Raw genomic sequence first — 16,870 nt, 5'->3', positions numbered from 1 at the left:
TGAGATTTCTATTTATTTATACTTACACAAGCCAAGTAAGGGACATAAAACATTCCTCACACTAGATATCCAAATCAGTTTGGTAATGGAAATTGTTTTGGAATTCACCTTAACTCTCTAGCACAGGGCTTCCCAAACCTGTCCTGGGAGCCCACAGCCAGTCAGGTTTTCAGGAAATCCACAATGAAAATTATTTATTTATTTTATTTAGAGTTTTTTTTCTATACCGACGTTCATTTGCACATCACATCGGTTTACAATGAAACAATTAGAAAACATAGGAATAACATAAGAAATTACATCTCAAGTTTCAAACAACTCAGATTTCAGGGCAGTTAAGCTACAGATAGAAGAATAAATGTCAAGGTAAGAAATAAAAGAGAAGTAACTGGCGATTGTAACATATATAGAACAATAGTATTGAATATGCATAAGTTTGGCTACCACTGGAGACTCAGTATATGCAAATTTATCTCAAGCATATTCATTGTGGATATCCTGAAGGCCCGACCGGCTGTGGGGTCCGCAGGGCAGGTTTGGGAAGCCCTGCTCTAGCGCAGTGGTTCTCAGCAGATGAGTTGGGACACACTGCTGTGTCACAGGGCCAGCCAATGGCTGCCTTATCTGCCCAGGTGGGAGTTGGTTGACTTCTCTTACATTGGGCCTGATGGGAGGCTACTCTCACTTCCTTCTGGCCTAGTGGGATGTTCTGGGCCTGATGGGAGGAAAACTTTATCTTCTGAGTCTGAGTGTGATGCTGCTGATCTCTTCATCCTGTGGAGGGTGGGGAAAAGGAAGTTGGAGATGCTGGGAAGATAAAGGTGGAACAGAGAGGGAGTGTGGGGGCTGCTGAGCAGGATGGGATGGGAAATAGGAGGTCGGGGTAGCTAGGCAGGCAGGGAGATGGGATGAAGGGGATAGGGAGAGTCAAGCAGGGGAGAGGTGCACAGGGAAGAGGATGTTTGGGGGGGGGGGGGATATGAGTGTGAGCGGATGATTGAAAGGGAATAATTGGAAAAAGTGAAGGATGATGGAGGAATGGAAGGGGAGTGACAGGGAACAAGAGCCATAATATGCCAGTTTAGGGAATGTACATTTCTTCTATCTTTGTACTTTGCTTAGTGTAGGAGGAAATGTATTTCTGTTTCTAGCTCTCCAGTTTTGCACTGCATGCAGAGTGGCTTTTTGAGGTTTCCATTCCAGTTTTTGTCTCCACATTTGTAATTTGTGGTCTTTTATTTTATATTTGGTGTAGGTCAGATCTGTATGTGTGACTGAGGTGAGGTATTTACTAGGAGGTAGGGATTTGCATCAATCTTCTTCTTTGCTTTTTCTTTCTCAATAGGACATGCATTTGTGCTGCACTGTTGCCTTTCCAAAGGAAGGGCTATTGCTGTTTCAGCGCTTGGAATTAGTGTTGCAATGGTATGGAAGGTTTGTTACACATGTACTGAGTGTTTTTATTTTTCAGGTTTTGGATTTTACAATGTGCCTGGTACTAAGGGAGTTTCAGTTTCTGAGATAGCAGCAGAATCAGAATATCTTTTTTATATAGCAAGATGTATTTGAAATATTTATTTATTTATTTAGCATTTTTCTATACCGACTTTCCAATAACAGAATTATTGATCAATTCGGTTTACATTCTCAACAATAACAATGACAAGTAAATGTCTTACAATGAACAGGTCGAATTAACTTGGATTAAGATATATGGGGTTAATAACATAATTAAATATCCTAGTTCTGCTCTGCATCCATTGTTTGGGGACAGGAAGGTGGGGGTGCAGGTTCCTGTGGATGCAGAGTATATGTTTACATTTAGCCCCGTGATGGTCAAGTGTTCACTGTGTCATGCCTGTAAGCATTATCTGCCAGGAATGTCCCAATAGGAACCATTGCTCTAGCGGATAAGATGGTTTAGTCTTCCTTTCATTGGTTTTATTATAAAGGAATAAACATTGTTTTAAGATGTCTGTCACCTAAGAAACAATCCTTTATTTGTTTATATTCTGCCTTTCAGCACTTCAAAAGTGAATTACACGCAGGCACTGTAGGTATTTCCCCATCTCCAGAGAGCTTACAATCTAAGGCATAGATTTATCATTTTGCTATAATTTTCACAGAAATAGCCAGACAGGCTGCTTTTATCACATTTTGGGATGCTGGAGAGAATCTTTATAAGACTCTCATATAAGTAAACTATTTATACCACTATAAGAGGGGCAACCTGTAACTTGGGGTGAGGTTTTGGTAAAGATTGGAATGGGCTAGGGTTTGGGGGCTAGTTTTACATGCAGGCAGAGATGCAAACAGCACAGTAGAATCAGTGAAGAGTTTATGTGATTTGGAGTGATGAAATGTACACAAAGATGAGATCTGTACATTGTACTCTTGACCTAGATTGATAGTTATTTCCGGTGTTAGATCCTATGATAGCGTGCATTATGTTATCGCTCGCAATGTTAAGCACCCTTCATTTTAATTTACTCCGCCCAAACTCCTCCCACTTGCCTAAATTTTTAAAATTTGCATACGCATTTCACTATGTATTATCGCATGCATTATGGCGTTATCGCATGCATTAGGGCCCTGATATCCATGAAAAGGCCCTAACCCAGTTAGAAAAATGACCCCCTAAATTTGTATCTGAGGCAATAGAGGCTAAAGTGACTTGCTGAAAGGCACAAGGAGTGGCAGTGGGATTTGAACCCTGGCTTCCCAGGTTTGCAGCCCACTGCTCTGACCACTAGGCTGCTACTCTTCTTTGCAGACAGGGTACTAGAAAAGACAAAAATAAAAAAATTGGAGCCACTGGTTATAAAGAATTGGAAGATCTTTGACATATACAACAGCTGGTATTCTGAAGTGATCATTCGCATACAAGCATGTTCCTTGGTCAGCTATTACGGATACCATGATTCTTCCAAAGGTTGGTAACTAAACCTCTAGCAAGTCTGAGGCTGGGAAAGTCACTTAAAAATATAAGATGTATATTTTTTAAATTGCACTTTATGTGATTTCTTTGCCTTTTTTTTTTTTTAAAACAAATTATTGGCTCATGAGATGATGATGAGCAAATTACCTTTATTCTGTCAATTCCATGAAGCATCCCTGATGAAAAAAATACAAATCTTTAAAGAGGGGGATGAACACTGAGAATGCTCCATATGCTCATATCATCTCAAAGTATGAACATCAGTCCCAAAATACCTACTATAGGCTTTAAATCAAGACAAAAATTATTTATTATCTCCACTATAGGCCTTATATGGAGAGGGTTTGAAAGACATAATTAAGAAAATGAAGAGGGAGATAAGATAGAAACATTCTTATATCTAGAAGGCTTCCATAAGGTACCAGAAACTAATATTTTTTATAGCATGAACAGAGAAGGGTAACCAAAATGATAAAGGGGGTGGAACGACTTCCCAATGAGGAAAGATTAAAGAGTTTAGGGCTGTTCATCTTGGAGAAGAGGAGGCTGAGGAAGAATGATAGAGGTTTATAAAATCATGAGAGGACTAGAATGAGTAAAATGTGATTCAGTTATTTACTTTCAGATAAGAGAAGGACTAGGGGGCACTCCATGAAGTTAGCAAGTAGCACATTTAAAAAAAATCCGAGAAAATTCTTTTTCACTCAACGCACAATTAAGCACTGGAATTTGTTGCCGGAGAATTTGGTTAAGGCAGTTAGTGTAGCTGGGTTTAAAAAAAGATTTAGAAAAGTTGCTGGAGGAGAAGCCATAAACTGCTTTAAATCAAGTTGACGGATGCAGCCATTTTATAACATAGACACATATATGTGCGCATGGTATTAAAATAGGCTGGTCGCATGTACGTGTGCACAATTTTATATGGACATGTGCATATTTTGACCAATTTTATTTTGTAAAAGCGGTATACAAACATTTTTAAATAAATAAATGTGTGCGCAAATGCCGCCTGTACTGCGTAAGATTGTAGTAGACATAGGTGCCGATGCAATTATCAGTTTCCCCCAGTTCATTCCCAGATCACCCAGGTAAAGGCTAAAACTTCCTAACCCCCTAGTTAATTAGCCTCCCTTTTACCATTAGCCCCTACCCTTAAAACCCTGCTGACTAGCATAGTTGTTTTTTAGGGCTTACACGCCATGCATAGCAGAAGTAAAGCTGCGCACTAGAGGACCCCGGCATGCACTTGCTGGTTTCATTCATAAATCCTGGAATGCTCATGCCCAACCCAGACCCCACCCCACCCCTTTTTCATAAAAAGAAATTTGTGCGCACAAGTGGGTGCTTTTTAAAATCCGCGCAGTGCGTGCCGGCCCAACTTTTGCGCATATCTCCCAGCTTTGGTGCACGCCGGGCTTTTAAAATTCACCCATTAGGGAATAGCCACAGATATTACTGGCAGTAGTAGCATGGGATCTATTTAATGTTTGGGAGCTTGTAATCTGGAGTGGGCACTGTTGGAAACAGGATACTGGGCTTGATGGAGCCTCTCTCTGACCCAGTATGGCAACTTCTTATACTCATAAAGACAATAAGTCACTATGGAGAGACAGAGGGAGATTTTAAAGGAATTTAACAAAGTATTTTTTTTTATGAACAGGATGAAGAAAATTACAGCAGCATGCTGAGACAGCAGTTACAATGCAACATATACGCCCTTCAGAGAGAAACACACACACACACACACACAAATACTCTTATCCTATGAATTAAAGACACTTCCAGGACCTCGATTGTACTCATCTAAATTCCTTTTCGGACAACATACTCTTCATCAAGTTAAGCCTATGGAAAATGACATAGGAGATATACCCTTTCAGTTCATACTTGCTCTTCTTTTCAAATATTCTATCAAATGTGCATAGCCCCTGCTTTCCTGCAGCTCAGAGAAGATTTTTTGGCAAGAGTTAGAAAATTTTGCAGCAAATTTTCTAAAATGTGACAGTTTTACAGCATATTTGCATAAATTTGAATCTTTTGCATATAAAATAATAAAAATTTATTCTGCATAATAAAAATACTAGTTTGGAAATAACATTTCCAAACTAGTAACATTTTCCAAACTAGTTTTGTGTCTGTATAATTTATTTTGTTCCTTTGAGTGTTTTACAGGTGGAGGATCTCAGGTACCAATGTATCAGAGATGAGGAAAAGAAGATCTCAGGGTTGGAGAGGAGAGAGAAGAGGGAGGAAGAATCATGGATAGGATAAGGAAGCCAAAATAGGGGAGGAGGGAAAATCAAAGATAGGGACAGAAAGAAGTGCTGGAATCTTTGGGGGGGGGGACGACGACCAGATTTTCTGGAATCTTTGGGGGGGGAACCAGAATTTCTGGAATCTTTGGGGGGAACCAGATGACTCTCCTTTAGATCCAGTTCTGCTCCCCTACATCCTCATCCCCACCCCAGTTCCCCCTCTCTTCATTCCTCACCCCCAATCCAAAGTACCCATATATAAATGTGCAAACACATATTCTTTCCCTAGCTTCTCTTTTACACTGATTCCCTCTGTCCCTCATTCACACAACTTATCTCCCATACTTCTTGCCTAGTCAGTGGAACTGTGATTGAGGGCAGGAGGAGAATGGCAACAGCTCAGACCATGTCTCTCCCTTTTGCTGTCTAAGGCCTGCTTCATGCTTTGAAGCATGCAGGGCAGCATAATGCAACATGGTTCAAAGTGCTGGTGGACAGCGGATGAAAGGGGGAGAACATGCATGGAATAAAAGATGGAGAAGGCAAGAGTAAAGAACGGAGAAAAGCAAGTTTGCTTACCGTAAACAGTGTTTCCGTAGATAGCAGGATGAATTAGCTATGCTGTCATGGGAGTCCCAAGCTCCCGATCACGTTGGTTTGATATATATGTTTGTATGTGATCTTTGACAGTGTGGCAGTCACCGTAGACAGGAGGATAGAGATTGCAGGATTGCTTGCCCTATCTTCGCATTCATGGCTGCTTATTGATCAAGGCAGTAGTGAGATGTGAAGGTATGGAGCAATGACCATGCGGCTGCCTTGCAAATGTCTATGGGTTGCACATTCCTTAGGTGTGCCAATGAGGCTGCTACTGCTCTGACTTGGTGAGCTTTCGGCTCTGAAAGTAGTTGTAGTTTCTGTTTATGGTAACAGAATTTGATGCACTGTGCTAACCAGCTGGAGATGGTGCGTTTAGCCACTGGTAGTCCAGGTGTTTTTGGGTCAAAGGAGACAAAAAGAGTTGAGAAACACGGGAGTCCGAGTTTGTCCTTTCTTTGTAGTATGCTAAAGCTCTTTTACAATCTAGTGTGTGCAGTAATTTTTCCCTTTCATTTGCATGAGGTTTAGGGAAAAAGGTGGATAATTCCATGGTCTGTTTGAGATGGAATTGGGAAACCACTTTTGGTAGGAAGGATGGGTGAGTTCGGAGAACTATCTTTTGGTGATGAAATTGCAAATATGGAGAATAATGGACCAAGGCCTGCAATTCACTAACTCTTTGTGCTGATGTCACTGCAACCAAGAATACCACTTTCCATGTGAGGTATTTAATATGTGCCGAGTCCATGGGTTCAAATAGGGAAAGCATGAGCTGTTACATAACTATGTTGAGGTTCCATGGAACTCGAGGCTTAGAGATCGGAGGATGAATGTAGGTTAGCCCCTTAATGAAGCGAGATAGTAAGGAGTGACTGGATATAGGAATATTGTTAACTGGTCTATGATATGCCCCTATGGCACTGAGATGAACTCTGATGGATGATGTTGCTAGACCAGCTGTATATAGTGTATGAAGATAATCAATGAGCAACTCAGGTGAGCAGTCCAATGGTGGTACACCTTTGGAAGTGCACCAGGTAGAGTAACATTTCCATTTATAGCTATAGTTTTTTCTTGTTGAGAGTTTCCTGGATTCTAACAAGATGAATTGTGCCGAGGTGGAAACTCCCTGTTCTGTTAGAAGGAGCCTCTCAATCTCCAAGCTGTCAAGTGGAGAGATGAGTGTAGCGGGTGTAGAAGCGTCCCTGGATCTTGGCAGAAAAGATCCTGGCGATTCGGTAATTGAATTGGATCCATGATGGATAGTCTGAGAAGGAAACTGTACCATGGTTGCCTCAGCCAAGCCGGGGCTATGAGTATTAGTTGAGCTTTGTCTGCAATGCATTTTTGAATTGTCCTTGTTATGAGTGGTATGAGAGGAAAGGGGTATAGGAGGCCTGTCCGTCCACGGGATGAGGAAGGCATCTTGAGTGATCCTGAATTGTCTTGGTCTTATCGAGCAGAATTTTGGAACTTGAACATTGGTGTCTGTTGCAGAGATCTATTAAAGGTGTTCTCCACTGCATGAATATGTCTTGGGCTATTTCTGTATTGAGTGCCCATTCGTAAGGATGAAAGATGCGGCTTAGCTTGTCCGCTCTTGTGTTTGCAACTCCTGGTAGGTACGTTGCTTGGAGATGTATGCAATTTCGGTGAGCATGTTCGAAGATTGTCAAGGTCTCCTTGCAAAGGGACCATGAACCGGACCATCCTTGTTTGTTGATGTAAAACATCACGACTTGATTGTCTGTGTAGATCATGACCCTGCATCCTTTCAGGTGGTCTTGGAACACTCGTAATGCATTCCGAATCACTCTGAGTTCCAATAAATTTATTTGCAGGTTTTGTTCCGAGATTGTCCATAACCCATGTGTCTCGTAAATCTCAAGGTGTGCACCCCAGCCCTTGCGAGACACATCTGTGGTTAATACTGCATTGTGAGGAGGGGAACTGAACAATGCTCCCTTGGATAGGGTGGAGTCAAGGAGCCACCATGTTATATCTTTTCTCATTTCGGCGGTCAATGATAACTTCTGTGTCAATGGTTGTGAGTGCTGTTTCCATTGACGTTTCAAGCCCCATTGCAGGCGTCTCATGTGTAGCTTGGTGTTGGGAACCATGAAATCCGCCGCTGCCATGTGGCTGAGGACTACTAAAACCTGTCTCACTGAAGGTCTCAAACGTATGGTTTAAGGTGTGTAACAGAAGACGGAATTGTGATATTTTGTTGCTTGGTAGATATGCCCTGTTGTACGTAGTGTCCAGGCATGCTCCTATGAACTGTAACTGTTGTGTTGGTTGTAGGTGTGATTTCTGAAAATTGTTCACCAATCCTAATTCTTGCAAGCATTGTATCACGCGATGGAGATGCTCGAGTAAGATGTTTGGAGTTGGGGCGATTATGAGCCAATCGTCCAGATATGGAAAGATGGTTATACCTTGTTGTCTGAGATGAGCCACCACCACTACCATGCATTTGGTGAACACCCTGGGTGCAGCCAATAATCCAAAGGGGAGAACTTTGTACTGGTAGTGTTGATGCCTGTAGTGAAAGCATAGGTAACGCCACGAGGATGGATGGATTGGAATGTGTGTGTAAGCATCCTTCAGGGCGATGGAGCACATCCAATCGTTGGTTTGAATCAGAGGAAGGATTGATTTCAACGATACCATTTTGAATTTCTCTTTGGTGAGAAATTTGTTCAATTCCCTTAGGTCTAGGATGGGGCGAAGGCCACCCGACTTCTTGGGTATGAGGAAGTATGGGGAATAAAATCCTACTGATTGGGTTCCCAGGGAAATTTGTCGCATTGCTTGTTGTTTGTGAAGCAAAGCAATTTCCTCCCCCAGTTGTGGTTGGAAGTTGTGATTCTTGAAAGTGGAAAGATGAGGTAATATGGGTTTTGTGACAAATTGGAGTTGGTAGCTGTGACGTACTATCTCCAAAACCCACTGATCGGATGTTATTCTCTCCCAGGCTGTCAGGCAGGAATGAATCCTGCCGGGTGGTGCTTGGTCTTATGGTGGTGGCTGGATAACTAAAAAGATGAAGTCGCTTTCACTGCAGTAGCCGGCTGTTGTGCCTGCTGTCTCTGGTTATGTGGTTTACATCTACGTTGGTTTGAGGTATTCTGTTGTGGAGCAGGACGCTGGTACGCAGGGTAAGCCCATGTACGAAAGGACTGGTAAGATCTGTAAGGTCTCCTGGCATATGATTGCCTACGAGTAGATCCCATATAACGATGTGTGGTCGAATAGTTAGGATGTGATGTTAATGACTGTACTGCTAGAGCTTCTTCCTTCAGTTTACCCACTGTGTCCTGAAATCGTTCTCCAAACAGGTTATCTCCTGTACATGGGAGGTTTGTTAGTTTTGTGTGCAAATCTTCACGTATCGAACTTGAGCGTAACCATGCTAGTCTGCGGGCTGCGATGGCTGTTGCCGATGGCCTAGATGTTGTTTCATATGCTTCATAGATTTACCTCAAAAGGTGTCGAGAACACTCTACCATGTCATGAAGAGGCGGAGGTATCTGATCCACAGTCGAGGAAAGCATACCTTTTATAGCTTGTATGCACTCATATAGGTATTGTACCATGTAGAATTGATGGTGCATAATTAGGGCATTCAACATTGAGTTATGGTATATTTTCCTGCCAAACATCCAAATATTTGTTGTCTTTGCCTGGTGGGTATGAGGAATGTGACTGTTTTCTTAAATCTTTGCATCGCTGACTCTACAATTGAAGCATGAGGTAATTGTGGTACAGAGTACGGTGATGTTTTCCTCATACGGAATTTTATGTCCATTTTTCTGAACACCTGCAATTGCGTAAGGTGTTTCCCAGGATTTCTGTAAAACTGAATGCAGGAGCTCTTGTGGTGGAAGAGATGTTGGTTCCCCAGGAGTGTAAAAAATCTTTAGGAGACTAAAGGGTTTCTGGCCTAGGGTCTGTCTCTTTTTGGACCTCTAGATGCAGTATTATACCCAATTTTTCTAGAAATTTTGGGTATGCAAGGTCTTCCGGAGGGGAGTACGGTTCCTGAGGTTGTTCCTGCAGATCCGATGGGAATCCCGTAGAGGATGATGGGGATGTTTGCGGTGAAGGAGAATCAAAAGATGTATCCTGTTTATAATTTGGTGAGGCTGGTCGGTTTGTTATGGGAGATGTTGGAGGCTCCACCGACAGTTCCTTATTAGTCTACGTCTTTTGTTTCAGAGAACTGTCATCAGCAATATTAGTCATTTTGAATGATGACGGAAGAGTTTCATAAAAACCTGCTAAAGATTGAGACAATTGATTAAATGCCTCTTTTGTACAAGGGGGCATTATTGTACGATCATCTGGTGCTTATGACTCACATGCTTTAGGGTGCATTGGAGTATTCTGAGGTAAAGTACTGGATACTTTATGGTCTTTCTATTTTTTGTCGCCTATTATGTCCCTCGAATCCTCTGAATCTGTAGAAGCGGTAGAGGAAGCAACTTGTATTACTTCTCTGTGGGAGAAGGTATTTGAAGTTGGTATATGAGATGATTTAGAAGTTGAAGGGCTTACTTCCCATGTTGCACTCCTCTTTGCCGACTTTCTGTGGTGGGCGTGTCGTGAGTGCTTATGATAATAGTGTGATGACAAGTCTGTATGACTTCTACGTGAAGACGGTGATCGTTTTCTACGTTTTATTGTAAACTGTCGAATTAGCTCTCGAAGAGAGGAAAGTATCTGAACGAGGTGATGTTATTGGTGGAGAAGCTGAAGAAGACCCTTGTGAAGGTGCATGTCGTCGTTTCAGCTCATTTTGTAATACATGAGATGGGTGCTCATGTGTCTTATGCGCAGATCTGGATTTATGCGTGGATCTAGACTTGTGCGCATATCTTTCTGTTTCCGTGCGAGCAAGAGTGATCGGCACCAGTGTCTTCGATACCGTGCGCATAGATATGATTGGCGCCGGGCACACAGGTGATGTCAGCGCCGTATGCGCAGATGTCGATGGCACCGTGCGCGTAGTTTCCTTTGGTTGTGTGCACGGACGTCCTCGGCACCTTGCACGCAGAAATCTTCTGCGCCATGCGCGCCGGGTCCTTCAGCGTCGTGCGCAGAAGTGTCTTCGGCGCCATGCGCATAGAAATGTTGTGCACCGATATTTCTCCAGGCGCCAAAGTGTTATGCGCTGACACTTTTGTATGCGCATGAGGCGCCTTAGGCACAGACATTTTAGGCGCCGAGAGTTTTGGTGCCAGTGTGTCCTGCGCCGGCGATTCTGGCTCTATGGATTTCTGGAAATCCAATGGCCTTTGTTGGCTTGCCACATCCTTACCTCCAAGACTGGAGGATTGAGGATCCCATGATGATGCCCTCTTTTTTGAGGGAGCCAGTAAAATCGCAGGGCCAGGTGAAGAATGAGCATCCGATGGCTCCGGTGAGGCAAAAAGTTCTTGAAGCCTGTAAGCCCTTTACTTCAGTGCTCTGGGTGGCATCCTTGAGCAAAATTCACAATTTTCCCGATTGTGATCTGGTCCTAGGCATCGGTAACATCGGTCATGGCCATCCGTGACCGACATTACCTTGCCGCAATTACAGGGTTTAAACCCCGATTTTGACATGTTTGATTATATTAATACTGAGGAGAAGAACAGCTCCGCGTGCGGAAAGAACAGACTGAGGAGATTCCGTTACTTTCCTGCACAGGAACACACACGCAGCCGCAGAGAGCAAAGCTCTGATCTCTGCTTTGACAAGCTCCGCCTCCTGGACCTGATTGACAGATCCCATGACAGCATGGCTAATTCAGCCCTATCGCCGGGAAAATACTTATATAGCTGGTTAGCCTGCAAGAAGTGATTCAGCTTGTCTAGGAGGAAACGAAATCAACATATTAAAGAAGCAAAATAACACTGAAAAAAAAACAAGAAACAAAGCAAACTATTAAAAATAAAACATAATTAAAAGTCCTAAATGATAAACTGACATATAATCAGCTAATGATCAATGGCTGGGTGGAAGCTCCATGGAATCTGGCAGAAAAATGTTTCATCCTGTGGACTTATGGGTATATGAGAGGTTTTTATGTGGGTCACACCCACCATTTGGCAGCAATAAATCTCTGCAGGACAAGCCAGGTAGCACCCAGATGGTTCAAATATTTATCAGGCAGAATGTAAAATAAGAAGGACTAATAAACTCAGAGGTTTACCACAGTGTTACACCATTGTTCAGCAGCATGACTGGGCAGTTTCTATTATAGTCAGCCAGGCAACCACATCAAAATTGATAGCACTTTTCATATTTTTGAAATGTGAAAACAAAGAACCACAAGCTAAACTTCAGGAGTTACTTACCTATTTAATCATCACAGGAGTCTGGCACAATAGTAACCATTTTGTAAAAGGAAACTGAATCTCTCTCACTGGCAATGCTTGGAGATAGACTATTGAACCTATTCGAATCATGTGGCATAGGCAGGTTAAACTCTTTTTGAAACTGGTTGATAGGGACTACATCAAATACAACATTGTTGAATAGGTCCATGTTTTTTTTAATTTTTATTTTTTTAAACTTCTCCTGCTCTCCATCTTTGAATTCATTTTCTCAGATCGTTAAGAACAGGTGGTTTTGGGAGCCCCTTCAGCACAAGATCTGAAATGGTACTCAAACAATATGGGCCACCACAGTAGAAGAAGCCATTTTCCTTCCCGCCATGAAAACATAAAAAGTTGCCATACTGGGTCAGACCAACGGTCCATCAAGCCCAGCATCCTGTTTCCAACAGTGGCCAATCCAGGTTACAAGTATTTGGCAAGTACCCAAAACATTAAGTAGATCCCATGCTTCTAATGCCAGTAATATCAGTGGCTATTCCTTAAGTCAGCAGTTAATGGACTTCTCCTCCAAAAACTTATTCAAAGCTTCTTTAAACCCAGGTACAGTAACTCCCCTATCCACATCCTCTGGCAGAAAATTCCAGATCTTGTTTGTTGAGTGAAAAAGAATTTTCTCTGATTAGTTTTAAATGTGCTACTTGCTAACTTCATGGCGTGCCCCCTAGTTGTCCTATTATTCCTTTCCAGATCATTTGTAAATATATTGAAAAGCACCAGTCCAAGTACAGATCCCTGAGGCACTCCACTGTTTACCCTTTTCCACTGTGAAAACTGACCATTTAATCCTACTCTGTTTCCTGTCTTTTAACCAGTTTGTAATCTACAAAAGGACATCGCTTCCTATCCCATGATTTTTTAGTTTTCTTAGAAGTCTCTAATGAGGGACTTTGTCAAATGCCTTCTGAAACTTCAAACACAGGACATCTACCGGTTCACCTTTCTCCACATGTTTAAGCTCTTCAAAATAATGGGGTTAATAAACATGGGACTTAGTACATCATTTTCACAACATGCTCAGGCCTGAAGGACAGCAGATTAAAACTTGGATCCCCCAAATTCTATTATTTCTCAGGTTCAGTGAGAACTGATGGCAAGAATATAATCAGATTTTTCTGACTGTATTTTTATATTCTAGAGTTACTAGTGCTGTACCTTTGATTAAACACAATCTGTGTGGTAGCCTGGTCTGACTGCAATTGCAATGTAATAGGTAAGCAGCATTCAATAATTGGGCAAGTTGTCATCTACAGGCACTTATCTAATAAAGTATAATATTTATTTATTTATTTTTTACAATAAAAAGTTCTGTGGGGCTACAATCATCAGCTGTTCACCAGATATTCACATTACCTAGGTGTGCAACACATTGTTTCCTGACAAAATAAAAAGCTTAGTACATCAAGCCCCATGTATTCTATATTTATTTATTTATCGAGTTTTATATACTGTCATTCGGTTTCGCCATCATAACGGTTTACAAAAATACAAACGTTACAAGGTTAAGGAGGATAACAAGGGTTTCAAAAAAGGTTATTTGCACTTAAGCCTAAAATCAATTTTGTGTATCAGAGGCCCCAAAGTAATAAGCAGAGCAGAGTGTAGTTTTACTCATAATTGTGCACATACTTTACTCCTAATGCAGAAAAAAGTGCTGTGTACAAAAAATGTATGCATAAAACTGTGCGTATTGGTAAGTGCCCTTCTATGGAAGTCCCAATGCTAATGAAAGAATTAGCTATCACCCCCCTCCCCCCATGCACGGCAGTGCACAGGCTTAATCCATGTTTTGTTAGTGCTGAAAATTTAACTCCTGATCACAGAAGTGGAGTAAAATTCTTGTGGCTAATGTTAGTCTATGGGACTGAACCTGGAGTTCGCAGAACAAGGATCCTGTACTCTGGAGTTATGCTCAGAAAACCCAATTTGTGCACAAAGCATAATTTCTGTACATAAATCATTATTTCCCCGAGTTAAAAATGCGTGCTCAGTCTATACAAAAAGACAAGCATACATTTTAACTTGGGTTTGTGTAAATTTTTAAGTCAGCATTTTTTTAAAGGCTCCTGTTGCATTAGCAAAGCATTAACTTTCTGCATTGGTAGTTAATTGTTTGAGCATGTGCATTACGAAAGTATGAACTGACTTTCAGTGTACAGTTTTAATGCATGGCTTATTACACTTTCTCCCAGAGGCAGATAAGTAATCTGTAATAATAAACATTATTCTTTGACACATGTATCTAAACATAATAATGAGATAACTTGTGTTTTTCTATTCAGGACTGGTGATTACAAAGCTATCACTAAGGATCTTATTAAGATTTTTTCCCTATAGACAAAGGATGGGTAAAAAGCCTTAGTAAATCAGACCCCAAATACAGCAAATTTGCTTACCATACACAATGTTCTTGGGTAGGCAGAAGGATAAATTAACCATGACACCATCAGATGGTGCCCAACGAACCCTTCTCATGCTGGTATTGCCTCGTGAGTACCTCAGTCAATTTTAGAGTTAAGTCTAGCTAGGTAGTTGACTCTCCAGGGAGTTAGAACGGTATTTGGTATGACTATTTCATCCTGCTGCCCAAGAACACCACCTTTTATGGTAAGCAAACTTGCTTTCTCCACTGACATACAGGGATAATTAGTCATGTCACATAGATTGTCCAGATAGTAATGGATGTGAAGGTGTGCACTGATGACCAAGTTGCGGCTTTGCAAATGTCTTCAATAGGCACTGCTCGCAGACGAGCCATAGCTCTCACTTGCTGAGCCTTTAATAGAATCTAATCTGAGGGCCTGCTACTGCATAACAATGTGAAATACAGCCTGCTAGTCAATTAGACAATGGTCATCTGGCAACTGCTATACCCAGATGGTTAGAATTGTAAGAGATGAACAGTTGCGAGGTCTGATGATGTGGCAGAGTTCTTTTTCTATAGTAAAACAATGCTTTTACAATTCAAGGAATGAAGGGCTTTTTCACTTTCGTGTGCAAACACACTCGGAAAGAATGTGGGTCACACAATGGGTTAATTAATATGAAAATCTGACGCTACCTTTTGTAGAAACTTGGATGGGTGGGGATCACCACTCTATTGTGGAATAATTTCATATAAAGAGAGTAATGCACCAAAGCCTGAAGCTCTACTGGCTGATGTAACTGCAACAAAGACTACTAGTTTCCATGTATGAAATTTGAGAGAAGCAAACTCCAATGGCTCTAAATGTGGCTTCATAAACTGTGCTAGAATTATGTTAAGGTCCTTTGGAACAGGTGGGTTTGACCACTGGAAGTTTAGTATGCCATAAGCCTTTCATGAATTTCAATACTAAAGGATGAGTAGAGATTGGCCTACCCTCGATTTGAATATGGTAGGCCAATATAGCACTGAGATATACTCTTACTAATGAGGTACTGAGACCTGAGGAAGAAAGATAGAGCAAATATTTGAACAGCTCTCGTAGGTCTTATGCAAACAGGTCCAAGGAGCTTTGTTGACACCAGGACAAGAACCATTTCTATTTAAAGCCATAAGTGCTTCTAACTGGAGGGCTTCCTGTGGATACTATTTATGCCCTCAACTTCTTTCAGCAAGGAAAATGGGGCAATCAGCACATGCTCAACATCCAGGCTGACAGATTAACAGAGGGAAGGTTCTGATGATATAGACATCCCTCTTCTTGAGTTAATAAGGATGGCTTGGCCTGTAGAGAGATCAGGAACCACACTTGCCTGGGCCACACTGGTGCAATGATTATCAGATGTGCCCTGGCTTTTGGCACTTTCTACATCATCTTGGCTATCAGTGGAATCTCTGGAAAAATGAACATAAGACCTGCATTCCAGTTGAGCAAAAGAGCAATGCTGAGCAGATCAGGGTTCGCTGGTTAGAATGAAACTAAACCTTTCCACTGTTCTGTTTTCCTCCAATGCGAAGAGGGATGTACCAAAAGGCTCAATCTTTCAGCTATTGACTGCTTTAGGGACCATTCAAGTAAATAAAATACCCTGCTGAGGCGATCCGCTAACATATTGACAGTTCCCATGAGGCAGGATGCTTGAAAAACTACTTGATGATTGCATGCCCATTCCCATATCTTTATTACCCCATGGCAGAGAGTTCTCAACTCTATGCCTCCTTGTTGACAGAAGATGGTTACTTGATTGCTGGTTTGACTGAGAATGCTCTTTCCCTCAAGCAGATGGGAAAAAATTAAGTTAAGGCATGTTTGATTGACCATAGCTCTAGAAGGTTGTTCTGTAACTGCCTTTCTGCTAATGACCTTGAGTTTGGAAGGGACCCATGTGGGCTCTGCATCTCTTGGTGGAGGCATCTGTATGTAACCTCACCTGATAAGAAAGTAGATAGAGTGGTGCCCCCTCTTGATAAATGTTGCCGTCCAACCACCAGTGAAGTGCTTGCTTCATTTCTTGCGAGACATTCACTAAAGTTGTCAAAGGCTGAGTTAACTGGTCCCATTGGGAACAGAGGCTCCACTACAGGAATCACAGGTGGAGGCAGGCTGGTGATACTACATGAATTGCGCCATGTGGCCCAGTACAACTAGGACTTCCCTGAGTGTTATCTGATCTGTATTCATTAATTGGTGAGCTATGGCCCTGAGTGTGCTCACTTTATCTGTCAAAAGAAGCTCTGTGTCCTGTAAAGAGTCTATCCACGTTCCAAT

Source organism: Rhinatrema bivittatum, chromosome 1 (assembly GCF_901001135.1).
Source record: "Rhinatrema bivittatum chromosome 1, aRhiBiv1.1, whole genome shotgun sequence".
In the NCBI taxonomy this organism is placed as follows: domain Eukaryota; kingdom Metazoa; phylum Chordata; class Amphibia; order Gymnophiona; family Rhinatrematidae; genus Rhinatrema; species Rhinatrema bivittatum.
Note: the sequence above shows the minus strand (reverse complement) of the source record.